This window comes from Pseudorca crassidens, chromosome 1 (genome assembly GCF_039906515.1).
Source record: "Pseudorca crassidens isolate mPseCra1 chromosome 1, mPseCra1.hap1, whole genome shotgun sequence".
Taxonomy (NCBI): Eukaryota; Metazoa; Chordata; class Mammalia; order Artiodactyla; family Delphinidae; genus Pseudorca; species Pseudorca crassidens.
Window position 1 is genome coordinate 193,622,676 of NC_090296.1, and position 14,239 is coordinate 193,636,914.

Consider the following 14,239-nt stretch of genomic DNA (forward strand, 5'->3'; position numbering starts at 1 on the left):
ACATAGCCTGCCAAATGCTTAAAATACTTATTGCAACCATCTTTGAGTTTCCATGATGGCCATTCATTTTTTTTTTTTTAACTTATTTATTTTTGGTTGCGTTGGGTCCTCGTTGCTGTGCACGGGCTTTCTCTAGTAGTGGCGAGCGGGAGCTACTCTTTGTTGAGGTGCGCGGGCTTCTCATTGCTGTGGCTTCTCTTGTTGCAGAGCCCGGACTCTAGAAGTGCAGGCTTCAGTAGTTGTGGCACGTGGGCTCAGTAGTTGTGGCTCACGGGCCTAGTTGCTCTGCGGCATGTGGGATCCTCCCAGACCAGGGCTCGAACCCGTGTCCCCTGCGTTAGCAGGCAGATTCTCAACCACTGCGCCACCAGGGAAGCCCCATGATAGATTTTCTTTGCTGAAAAGCATAGAAACCACGCAGTGTGCCTTATAGCTTTGCCATTTCCAAGGACTCAGTCATGGATTTTGACCCGGATTTTTCTCTTTGAGGCTCTTTCTGAAATTTCAAATCAAACAATGTTTTGCAGCAAATTTTAAAGATTACATTTTAATTAAATTAAAAACAGTGAGATTCTCTATCTTTAAAACTGCTTTCATATGCTCATGGAAAGTTAGAGCAGGAAGGAACCTTAAGGACTATTTGGTCCAGTGTTTTTCCAACTAGTTTTGATGTAGAATATTTTGTTCAAACAAAATCTCATTTAGAATCAGGGCAGGGACTTCCCTCGCAGTCCAGTAGGTAAGACTCTGTGCTTCCACTGCAGGGAGTTCGGGGTTCGATCTCTGGTCAGGGAAGTAAGATCCCACATGCCACGTGGCACAGGCAAAAAGTTTAAAAAAGAAAAAAGTATAGAATCAGGGCAGAGAGGGAGACGTAGAGTGAGGGTGTGCGCACACACACACACACACACATACACATACACACACACACACAGCTGTCCTCTTGTCGAAGCATGGATGGTAAGCAGCCCAGAAGCACCTCTCCTACTACCATTGGTCTCCGTAGCTGCGTCTAAGTGACCTGGTGGGACATGGATTGTAAACGACTGATTTCATCCAACCTCAGTTTGAGAGATGAAGACACAGAGATCCAGAGGGATTAGGTAACTTGCCCAGGCCCACAGGTAGGTGGAGAACAGGGAATTCCAACTCACTGCAAAGTCCATAACTTAGTACAAAACATACTTCATCGGCTCTGCTGTCCCATGCCTGCTAGGCCCCTAACCCCAGATGAAAAGCCCAGGGGTCCAAACAAAAGCAGCCCTAGTCACCAGAATATGGTGCTTCCTGAGAACAGGTTGGCCTGAGGAATAAAGGCAACTTTGGAGAATTGTGAAGCGAACCAGAACCCATACAGCAATGCATGTTCTAAAGGTCAGGCAAAAGGGTTAATGTTGCTTCACCAAAGAGGATCAATCTCAAAGACTGATTACTAACCTTTGTAATAGATTCCCTGCCCAGTCACTCCTGCAAAGGCAGCTTGATACAGGGTAAGGAACATGGTCCTTAAAATAACTTGGTTAAAATTGGAAACAAACCGAATGTGCCTCAAGTAACAAATGAATAAACAAATGGTATAACTATACAAAGGAATACTACTCAGCCATAAAAAGAAATACTGATATACGTGAAGCATAGATGATTCTTAAATGAATAATGCAAGAGAAAGAAGCCAGACACACAGAACTACGTGCTATATGACAAAAACAAAACTAATGTCATGGAAACATCAGGAGTTTCCTGAGGCCAGCGCAAAGGAGAGACTGAATGCAAAGGGTCATAGGAGGATTTTTGGGGGTGATACAAAGAGCTTTATTTTTTTTTTCGATGTGGACCATTTTTAAAAGTCTTTATTGAATTTGTTACAATATTGCTTCTGTTATATGTTTTGGTTTTTTGGCCGCGAGGCATGTGGGATCTTAGCTCCCCAACGAGAGATCAAACCACGCCCACTACAATGGAAGGTGAAGTTGTAACCACTGAACCACCAGGGAGGTCCCCAAGCTTTATGTTTTGATTGTGATAATGCTTACTTAGCCGTATACACTTGTCAAAATTATACATTAGAATTGATTAATTTTATTGCACAATTATACATAAATAAATCTTATTCTTTTTATTAATTTTTATTTTTGGCTGTGTTGGGTCTTCATTGCTGCACGGCTTTCTCTAGTTGCGGCGAGTGGTGGCTACTCTTCGTTGCGGTGCGCGGGCTTCTCATCGCGGTGGCTTCTCTTGTTGCGGAGCATGGGCTCTAGGCGTGAGGGCTTCAGTAGTTGTGGCACTCGGGCTCAGTAGTTGTGGCACACGGGCTTAGTTGCTCCGCGGCATGTGGGATCTTCCCGGACAGGGCTCGAACCCGTGTCCCCTGCATTGACAGGTGGATTCTTAACCACTGAGTCACCAGGGAGGTCCCAAAGCTTATTTTAGAAAAATAAATAAATTGGTTAATATGAATCCTGACTCTAATACTCACTTTATCTATGAAAGAAGGGTAATATTTGCTAGCAAGGTAGTCGTCTGTATCCAATCGATTATTAATTTGTACATATATACATATCTGTATATGTGAGTGTATATATATATGTATATATATAAAGAGGGAGAGAGAGAGAAACTCAGTAATATGCCTAGAACAATAGACACTGATTTCCTTCCACTTTGTTCCGTTTGAGCTTTGTTCAGTTAACAGCTGAACTACAAATTATAATGTAAGGTATAAGCCATTCTTTTCTAACAATTACATAGAGAGAATTATTTTCCTAGTGTGTTTTCAAAAAAGTTATATTACCAGGAGATTAGTTTGCCTATTATCCAACAAGATGTCTTCATTGTTTTCTATTACAGCCCTCAATGAATAGAGGAGATGAAAATGTAATGCCTTTGAGAGCTGTTATTACTTTGCTCCTTTTCCCTAGTAATTTACCTGAATATCTAGAACTGTCTGAGGCACAACCAAATCACACAAACCAGAAGTATCAGGAAGAGGAAAAGGGGAAAGACATACACAGGCACACCTGCATGCACACACACACTCCATAAAAGCCCTTATTATTCTTCATAGTCTTTTTTTCAAAAGTTGCTACAATTATCAATACTGACAAACTAAAAGCCAGAGAAGAATCATATACAAGGATTTTTCATTTTACCCTTGCTAGTTAGGTAGTGGTTTAGATGCATGACAGAACTTAGAATCATTCTCATATGATCCAATAGTGATAAAAATAAATGAAATGTAACAGTCCCATAATACTGCACTTACTACATTTATTCACTGTATAAGGAAAAAAATCAACTTCGTATTTATTTAAAATGGTTAAAATTGACTTTACTAGCTTTCAAAGTCACTTCCATAAATTTTATACAACACAAGCCCAACTTATCCCCCAAACTTTCTATTCACACTTGGGATGCACCAGAGGCCATTAACCCTTGCATTCTAGAGTTAAACTGATTCCTGCAGATCAAGACTATTAGTGTTTCATTTCCATTTAAGGTAATTACTGCTAAGTTAAAATACAGTACAAGTCCCAAAGGGATTTGTTCTATGTTTAGTCATTCAGAGAATAGGAATGACTGAAATAGACTATATTTCAGTAGATGGCAAAAGTATGTTTTAATAATAGGATAACATCAATAATACATGATAATATAGGCTTATAAGTTTCAAAGAACTTTATGAATGTTTAAAATGCTTACTAATCTATTTTAGACCTATCAGATTTTCTTTTTTTATTTATTTATTTTTTTTTGCGGTTCGCGGGCCTCCCACTGCCGTGGCCTCTCCCGTTGCGGAGCACAGGCTCCGGACGCGCAGGCTCAGCGGCCATGGCTCACGGGCCCAGCCGCTCCGCGGTATGTGGGATCTTCCCGGACCGGGGCACGAACCCGCGTCCCCTGCATCGGCAGGCGGACTCTCAACCACTGCGCCACCAGGGAAGCCCCAGATTTTCTTTTTTAATATTCTGCTTTATTACAAAGAATAAAAAGGAGAAAACTTCACATGACTTGCTCAGTGTCACATAAAACAATATTCTCTGGGTTAACAGATTAATTTACAAATCACAGAAGCACATTTTTAAAGGAAGAGAAATTAGAAGATAGTAAGAGTATTTAAAAAAAAAAGTCTGGAAGGCATCAAGTAATAAATAAGAGAGTTGGCATATTTTGAGGAAAAATTCACATTAGCAGTTAAAAATCATTCTAGTTAGGAAAGAATGTCTGGAATCTACATGTCATATCTTTTTTTTACTCCATTCATTTTAGGTTTAAATCCTAGAATAGGGTGGGAAAAGAATGCAACAAAGAGCAGTCTTTATATATCCTTGTAGAGTTTACAGCTTTAAAATCCAAAAGCTTCAAATTGCAGTTTCATCAAAATACTAGTTCCCTAGAGATGAGACCTTATTATTTGGAAAATAAATTTTTGGTTATCACCAAAAGTGAAAGAGACCTGATAAACATACATTAGAAATACCCAGAGAGGGACTTCCCTGGTGGCACAGAGGTTAAGAATCCGCCTGCCAATGCAGGGGACATGGGTTTGAGCCCAGGTCTGGGAAGATCCCACATGGCGCGGAGCAACTAAGCCCGTGCGCCACAACTACTAAGCCTGTGCTCTAGAGCCCGCGAGCCCAACTACTGAGCCCATGTGCCACAACTACTGAAGCCCACATGCCTAGAGTGCGTGCTCCACAACAAGAGAAGCCACTGCAATGAGAAGCACGGGCACCATAATGAAGAGTAGCCCCTGCTCGCCCCAACTAGAGAGAGGCCGCGTGCAGCAATGAAGACCCAACGCAGCCAAAAATAAATAAATAAATAAAATAAAATATTTAAAGCATAATTGGGAAAATAGGCAAATATACATAAAAAGAAGAAAAGAACTATGGCTGATGTTTTGATGTTTATCCTGCTAGTCTTTGCACAAATTATATTTTACCAAAATCATAATTTTATTGCATATGTATTTTTTTAATTTATTTATTTATTTTGGCTGCATTAGGTCTTCATTGCTGCACACGTGCTTTCTCTAGTTGAGGCGAGCAGGGGCTACTCTTTGTTGCGGTGCGAGGGCTTCTCGTTGTGGTGGCTTCTCGTGTTGCAGAGCATGGGCTCTAGGCGCACAGGCTTCAGTAATTGTAGCACGCGGGCTCAGTAGTTGTGGCGCACGGGCTTAGTTGCTCCGCGGCATGTGGGATCTTCCCAGACCAGGGCTCGAACCCGTGTGCCCTGCATTGGCAGGCAGATTCTTAACCACCGCACCACCAGGGAAGCCCCTCGCATATGTATTTTATACCCTGATTTTTTTCACCTAACGTTTTATCATTACCAATTCTGCACTTCATTATATATATAAAAAGATATACATTTTTATGAATTTTAGAAATTTTAGAAATAATACACACTAATTTTGAGAGGTAAAACAAATTACAAAAGTATAAAAAGGAAAAAAGATACATCCTTCTATAAAACTTGATTCCATCCTTACCCCTAAAACACAACCAGTTTTAACACTTTACTGAACATCTTTCCTGCCTTAACAATACATAAGTACATAAACAATAATTTATTTTTCTGTTCTCTCAGTAGTGAACACTTAAGAGGTTTTAGTTTTTCACATCAATAGTGAGTGTAATGTATATTCTTGCATATTAATATTCAAATATTCTCTTATTATGTTTACCAGATCGAGTCTAATATGGGGTTACTGGGTAAAAAGTTCATAATTATGACCTAAGTCCTTTATGCAGATGGTCAAAAGTCATCTCCAAAAAAGACTGCAGAGCCCATATTCCCATCAGCAGTGGCTGGAATGCTCTCCTGCTGTATCCTTACGAAGTGTTGCCATTTGTAACCTTTGTCAATCTCGTAGGTCACAAATGAGTAGGGCCTTTTTATTTTCCCTTTTTTTGATTAACATAAAAACCTAAATTTTTATACGTTTAGGGTTAAGTATATGTTTATTAGTCACCTGTAATTTTTTCTTTTGTCAATTATTTGTGACATTTGTCCTTTTTCTTCTGGGTTAATATGTGTTTCTTATTGAATTATCACAAATGTGATTTTTGTTGTTAGTTCTAAAGCTATCAGCCACATGTATTGCAAAAACACTTCCCAGTTCCACATTTTCCATTTAATTTGGTTGATAATATCTTATGACACAAAAGTACTTAATTTTCTGCAGCCAAATACACATATTTTTCCTTTGTGACTTACCCTGTATCTTTTTAGGCTTAGAGAGTCCTTTACTTAGAAAAAAATAAGCTAAATTCACCTCCATGTTCTTCTTTCCCTTATGTTTCAGCTTTAAAATGTATTTTGATATAGTATGCAAGGTGAGGTTTTTAACCCAACTTTCCTCTAAAAATCTAGTTTCCCCTTTCACATTGGTTTTTAATACTTCCGGTTCTACACACTATGTTCTAATTTAGTGTGATCTGCATTGGGGCGGCGTATCCCTTCTTGGAAAAGTCTGCTGGGGAACCACACTTTTAATTACTCAAGCTTCATAATACATTCTCACATCTGGTAGGAAGTATCACAATTCCTCTTCTTTGGCAAACATTTCTTAGCTATGCCTTCCCATTCTTAGCTCCTTTCAATATTTTCCCAAGATCTGGTACCAGTTATCCTCTGAGTTCCTTTCCGTGAGAAGAGCAGAAGACATCAAAACCCAGCGCCTAGAGGACATATTAGATTTTCCCACATACCTTGTGGCTGTAGGTAGTGTGATACCAGGGACCGCTTCTACTCTTTCAGCTTTAGAGGGGGGCTTTTTAAAGTCATAAGTCCATTTTGATGCTTCCAATTCAGTAACACCCTTTTAAACCTTGCTTCATCTAATATAGCACTTATTACACACTTCCCCCATTTTCAGACCTACCGGTACACCGTCTTTTCACCAACCTTGGTGCACCATGCTATGTGTTTAAATGCTAGCTCCTATTTACATGGGTGTTGCACAAAATTTAGAAGAATCCATCTCTCTCTCTCTCTCTCTCTCTTTTCCTTTTGGACTCTTGCCTCCATATCCTCAAGTTGGCTCAGAGTTGACTGGTCCATAAAATCTTTCCAGGTATTTTCATCTCTTTGGAGCACATCACCCGCTATCAGGAAAGAAAAGGAAAGGAGAAGCGTGGAGGGGAGGGACGACAAAATGAGAGGAGAGAAAAGAAAAAAAAATCACTAAGGTGTAAGGCCCCTGGCCTCACTAATATTGCCCTCATATACTTATAATAAAAATGTAGGGGCTTCCCTGGTGGCGCAGTGGTTGGGAGTCCGCCTGCCGATGCAGGGGACACGGGTTCGTGCCCCAGTCCGGGAAGATCCCACATGCCGCAGAGCGGCTGGGCCCGTGAGCAATGGCCGCTGAGCCTGTGCGTCCGGAGCCTGTGCTCCGCAACAGGAGAGGCCACAGCAGTGAGAGGCCCACGTACCGCAAAAAAAAAAAAGTAATAAAACAGAAAAAATTTCAAGACAAAATCTTTCTCTCCTTTTTCCTAATTAGGAACCAAAATACAGACTTTGCTTTATTTTTCAATTCAAATTAATGCCATGGTTTTTATTATTGTTATTATTTATTTTTAATTAAGGGCAATTTTAGTACTAACTTCTAATATTTCAGGAGTCCCCTGGGTGGATGGATGCGTAGATAGGTATTTTATTATCTCACGATTTGACTACCCTAAATCTGCCATGCCAATCAAGCATAGTTTAAAAAACAACCAAACTGACATCAAGAATCATTAGAGAAATGTATAATATATCAAGTTTTCAAACTCTCAGCAAGTTTTGATAGGTCTGTACAATTTTCACAATAGTATCTGGGATCTACAAAAGCAAGCACAGGAGGCTTCCATGGCATTCCAATGACAAGCCCATATTCAGATCATACTCAGATACCCACCTCCAAAGCTATCACAAGGCAGTCACACACATTTTTGGCATGAGCTCAGAGTTGTATATATCTGTACACATTTATGTGTGTTTTCACATTTTAAAAAGTTATACCTGAAATGCAAAAAAAAAACATTTAAACACAATACATAATATATTTTGTTTAATTTGTCTTGAGACAAGTTTCACACACACGGTAGTCTAGGATCATCCTACAACTGATGAAAGTTAACCGTTTTTTAATTTCATGGGAACACTATTTTTAAACACATTTTATCTCCCAAAGTCATAACATAAATCAGTCCCAAGTGCTATGTCAGTTGCTTTAACAAAAAAACAACCACCACAACCAAAACAACTGCCTATGAGGAAAAACCACTGCTCACATTTCCATCTTTACTTTGTGATTAGGGTGGGCATTCATGAGGCTCCCAATAACACCTGCATGCGTAAACCATCTTTTCCTCTGCAGCACCACCAACTTTGGGGTGATGGTCTGTGAAATCAAAGCATCCCCAAAGCGGTCCTCTCCCCCTTTTACCTTGAATTAAAGTGCAAGTTTTGACTCAAGTACTGAACACTAGACACCACATTCCAAAGGGAAATACAATGGTATAAAGCAACATTTTCAAAGGAAGCATGCCAGGCAGGTTATGCAGGTTAAGATATAACCATTTATCCATGTCAGAGGCAAAAAGAGTTGGAGATTTTTGAAGATGAAAGTTTTTGGAGCAAGTTGCCAGCATGCTGTGTGAATCTGACCAGAAGATCTATGGGGTTGTTTGCTTACCGCAAGTGTAAGGCAAAGAGCTTCAAAGGGCTACCCAGGGATTGAAAATTGTATCCTCATTACCCTCTGAGCTTTTGAAGGTAAAGTATTTCCCTTGGACCAGATCTGAGCCATGCAAGATAGCGCTAGCTGTCTTAGATCCTGTTCAGGATCATCCGCTGGAAAGTAGGTATCAGAGCAAAAAGCAGCAAGGGGTGTACTTCAGAATGGCTCCTTGAGACTGTGGATGACCAAATACAAATGCACTTCTGCAGGTCAAGGGAGCTCTGGGAAACAAAGAAGCACCTGCTAGAAGAAGGGCCAGTTTTAAACACAGACCAAATGGAGAGGGCCAGTTTTAAGTACTGGATCATCAACAGTCCTTGTCAAGTAAGAACTTTCTTATCTCCCCAACCTTTTCTCTGCTATGAGCTCTAACCCTAGAGCAGCAAGAAACTTCAGTTACCAAGATAGAGAAGAAGTAGGAGCACTTCAGAGATAGAGGGGTGGGGGGAGAAGGAGAGGGAAAGGGAAGGAGGGAGAGGGAGAGAGAGAGAGAGAGAGAGGCGAGGACTCCCATTTCCTACAGCTCTTTGCCTTCTGCGTGCTCATGCTGGGAAAGGGAAGACATGTAACTTTCAAGCAAGACTGTGATTTTGATTGTTACAGGAACATGGACATTACAAATGACTATGGTTCATTTTCTCATTGGAAGCAACAGGGAGGTCTTTGATTTTCAAAAGTCGTGGGAATTGCTTGGATTGTCATTTGCAGGATGATCAGACCATTTTCAAAGCTGTCCCCCTTGTCTTTTTATTCCCTCCTGCCCTTGACTTTCACACACAACCTTTTTTCCTCTTCTTCATGCTACAGTTTAATAATGATAGTCACAACAACAGCCCACATTACTGAATGCTTACTCTGCGCCAGGCACTCTGCTATGTATTCTATACATACATTTCCCATTTCATCTTCATACGAATCTGTATTATTACCACCCCTATTTTACATATGAGGAGACTGAGGTTTATCCATGGTTGCAAGTAGGTAGAGGACTGGGAATTTACCCAGGTAGCCTGACTCGAAAACAATGAATAACATGTATCCTCTCAGTTCAAAGGATAAAAAATACGAGGCTTGCTTTCTTTAATAAACATATGTGGATCTCCCCCCACTTCACGAGAAAATGGGAACATTCCACTGAAGGAGAATTAGTAGAAAAGAAAACATAGCTATTTTTTGTAATCATAAAATCCGCTGACGTACACACTTATTCCAGACTCCTGGATGATATCATTATGTCAACAATCACAAAGCTTTCTCAATCTGGACATGAAATAACTGCAGTCAAAACAACAATACCTAAAACTTGTAATGTTTCAGCTTTAAAACTGCCTTTTCCTATTTTAATCTAATTTTCTTCTCACAACAATCCTGGGAGTAGGTATCATGAATACTAAGTTTTCCATGAGGAAATGAAGATTAAAGCTTTTAAAAACTGTGATTTGTTTAACACCAAAGATGAATACATGAGAGTCAAGACTAAAGGGAGCACAGAACAGGGACCTCCCTGGTGGTCCAGTGGGGAAGACTCGAGCTCACAATGCAGGGGGCCTGGGTTCGATCCCTGATCGGGGAACTAGATCCCGCACACCGCAACTAAGACCCGGTGCAGCCAAAATAAATAAATTAATTAAAAGGGGGAGCACATTTCAAAGGGAAGTTGACATATCAACTCATAGTTGCATCAAGATTTATATGAATCACTCTTGATCCTTATGGTTTGCATTTTTCAGTAATCAAGATGCCTCACAAATCCTCTTCCATATAATGAATCCCTCACTTCATTCCAATGAGATAATTCATGGCAACTAACGAAGCATATGGTTTTCAGATGTAGAAAGTAGGGCCTCAAGAAGTAAAGGAGCTGGCCAAGTCACTGGGATACAAGAATCTTATAGGATTCTACCAAACTGAGTTGAATTTATGTCCTAATATGGAAAGGCATGCCTTTTCTCACTAGAGAGATTCTTCTAGAACTTCAAAACCATGCCACTATATTTCACAGTAACCTAGTCATCTGGATCGCTGTTCTCTGAGAGAGCAAAGTTTCATGCAAGCAATTAGTCCCGCTAATTACATTCCAGGCTTTCTTTTTCTTTTTTGAATTCCAAAAGTTAAAGCGTTCTTTTCTATGATTCATCTCCTCACAAGCAAAGACTCATAAACATGCCCACCTTCCAACCACTATACTTTTCACACTCTCAACAGCCAAAACTACTAACAATTCACTAACAGTGGTTCTCGGACTTGAGCGTTGCTCAGAACCATCTAGATGTCTGGTTAAAACACAGACTTCCTTCCCCAGAGTCTCTGATTCAATCACATCTGGAGTGGTGCCTGACAGTGGGCACTGCTAACAGATTTCCAGGGGATGCTGCCACTGCTGGTCTGGGTACCACACTTTGGGAGAACCCCCGGATACGTATTTCTCCCAAACGTTCCCTTAAAGGGTCCCCACTGAAAACCGCTCAGCTGCTAAGGCTTCTATTTGGAGGAAAAGGAAACAGTTGTCATGACTCATGGCCTTTTTCAAGTTTTTCCAGGCACAAAATTAAAAACAGAAAACGACTAGATTGAAAGCAAAATGAAAACAGCTAAACTGTCTAAATTTTGACTTACGGCATGGTTTCTGGGGTTAAGAAAAAAAACCTAATAACGACTCACGTGATCCTGAGGCTGACCACACTGAAAGCTGTCACCACTGAGGCTACCAGAAAAACCTGGAGACCAAGCCAGGCTGCTCCTGTCCTAACCCAGAATCATCTCAGACACTTGGCTTCCAAGTTGGTTTGGTTTTGTTTTTCTCTGTCAATAGTAAGTTCTTGCATACAATTCTCCAAACACATCATCAACCTATAACACTTTTCATTACTCATTTTTTTCTACACCGTCTCTACTATTCTTTTAACAGAAAAAAAATGTTAACTGTCCACAAACAGATACTGTTGGAACATCCATCAGGTAGATCAAAAATCTGCAGAGAGAAGCTGGCAAAGGAGGTTTCTTCAGCTTCCTTTATTTTTGTGATCATCATCTCTAGACAGCTCTCAGGGAGATTTTCATTCCATTTTGCATCTCTTTGGGGAAAATGAAGGCATTTTATGTTATGGTATAAAATACTTCAGTATTTTAGTTTATTTTTCAAAAGTGTGGCTAGTATTTTAAACAGCACTGTTCCATAAATAAAAACTGACAAGAAACGTTGTTATTACAAGATACAACATTTCTGCTTAGAAAAGAAGCTGTTAGTTCTACCTTTAATATAGGAATATATTGCAGGAACTACTGCCCTTTTACCCTGATCACCATGAGTCCATTAAATTTCAAACTACGGGCCAGCCAGTGAAGGATAACACTAATAAGTGATGAACCAAAGCCATCCAAATGTAGTCTTTATGTCCCAGTGCTAAGAGAAGGAAAAACATAAGGATGATGGTAAGGTCACTGAATACACAGATTTGGAAAGAAATTATCCTGTTTGAGCATGAGTCACCAAAACTACTTCCTTAGTGATAAAAGTTGCCTAAGTAACCTAGATGCCTGATTCTGCTAAGAAGTACATGGGCAGTGGGTTGGGTTTCAAACCCACTAATCATTTCCTTTACTTAATTGCTAACTGCTCTTCCCGGCTGCCGTTTGGGGCCTGAGTTTTCTGTAGTAACCCAGCAACTAGTTATTATGCTCTATTTTATCAAGGAGAACAAAACAGCAAACTCAACGTTTCCATGGATTTCAGAGGAAGAGTCGCTCTTATTTCACTCTGACTTGAGGGGCACATCATGAAACTACTGAACTAGATCTCAGTGTGACAGCATGATTATGCAAGACTTAGAGACAAAAGGATTTAACAGAGAAGAGATGAGTCAGTTAAGGGGCCCTCTGAGGGCCAGGAAGGTGCTTTATTCAATTCTGGGTCCTCAGAGCCCAGAAGAGAGCCTGGCCCCCAGGAGGACTCAAAATTCATTGACTGAACAGGGTCACTGCTTCTCTTAAGAATATTCCAATCTATTAAGTAATAGCACTGCTGCTGAGTTGGGATTTCATCAGGCTGTTATGTCTTCATGCATCCTTTTCCCCATCTATCTACAACGGGGCTGTGATATTGGTTGCTCTTGCCCTTGTACTCATATGAAGCACTTTACCAATGCTCTTTTTTAACAGAGAGCTGGGACAAGGGAGCATTTCTTGAAAAAATCTGAGATGAAACGGCAATGAGATTGGTATTGGGCAAGAAATGTTTAAACCTGGGTAGTAAGGTCAAATGTGTTATCAGTAACATTGCCTGAGTTTGGCTTCAAGAATCTTGGTGGTCGGATAGCTCACTAAACCTCTCATTTCTAAACCACACTCACTCACTCACACATTCACTAAACCACACGTCTCTCATTATTCTTGGACTATGTAATATCAGTATTCCAGATGTTAACAAATCTCTCTAAAATTCAAACTCATAGAGAGTAAGTACGGGGAGAAGTTGTTCTTACTTATAGAGGCAATGTGTTCCAAAAATGTGGTCAGTTTCTTTCTTTTCCACTAGCAAGTGTGGGTAAAGGATTGTTATTCATTTAATTGCATGCAGGGATGATATGTCATAACCATCAAATCATTCTGATGGGCTGAGTCAGAATTAAGAAATGAGATCTCCACAGAAAAGCCCCAAAATGCCCATGGACGTCTTGATGATTCATGAAGGGCACCATATTCTCTGAATCATAAGGGGTCTTGTGGCTGTATCAGAACAGGGGGGGAAAAAAGTCCAAAGAGATAGACAAGACACCATGGTTAGAATTCCAGAGAGCTGGGGATGTCACCAGCAGCAGTACAAAAAATACCACAGCATGGGAAATACCGCACTACAGTGGAGTTTGGAGTGTGAGACCTACAGCCAGAAGTCCTGGGTTCAAATCCCAGGTCTGCCACTTCCTGGCTGTGTGAGCCTGAGCAAGTTACTTACCTGTTCTGTGCCTCAGTTTCTTCATATGTCTAGTAGGGTTGTTGTGAGGACTAAATAAGTTAACACATGGCAGACAGCAGGCAGTCAATATACATAGGCTATCATTACGATTACCATGAGCTTTCCTATCTGGGCCACACGCTAACTTAAGGAACAACATCAAAGTTATGCCTGGTTATCATTACCATTGTTTAGAGTTCACTAATCAAGGACTGTGAAAACCAACCCAAAGTCAGCACAAGGAAAACCCTGATTAGACATGCAAATAGCACTGCACTGTATTCTGTGCACACATGTCCAACCCCCCGAAGCTCTCGAGATGACCGATAAATAAATTACCATCTTGTTTAGAACAGTTTTTCATAATTTATGATATGAAAAGTATATTTAATCTATATTAAGCTCAAACCCCATATTTTTGCGGTTATTCCATATAGCCATACGAGTCCCATTAGAAGGCATATTTCTAGTACTTAGCTAATTAGAATCACAAAGCCTTACTCAATATTTTAGGAACCATTGCAGCAGAATTACGGAGAGGGCTGCCAATCCCT

General features: G+C 40.3%; 1 long non-coding RNA gene across 1 annotated transcript; it reads right to left on the bottom strand.

Annotated features, from left to right (window-relative positions):
- Positions 1-66: 66 nt before the first annotated feature.
- LOC137205972 (uncharacterized) lies at positions 67-12,129 on the bottom strand. Its single transcript, XR_010934392.1, has 3 exons — positions 11,396-12,129; positions 7,910-8,013; positions 67-2,420 (listed from the first exon to the last, which is right to left on the bottom strand). It is a non-coding gene; the product is annotated as an uncharacterized lncRNA (long non-coding RNA).
- Between the last annotated feature and the right edge of the window lie 2,110 nt (positions 12,130-14,239).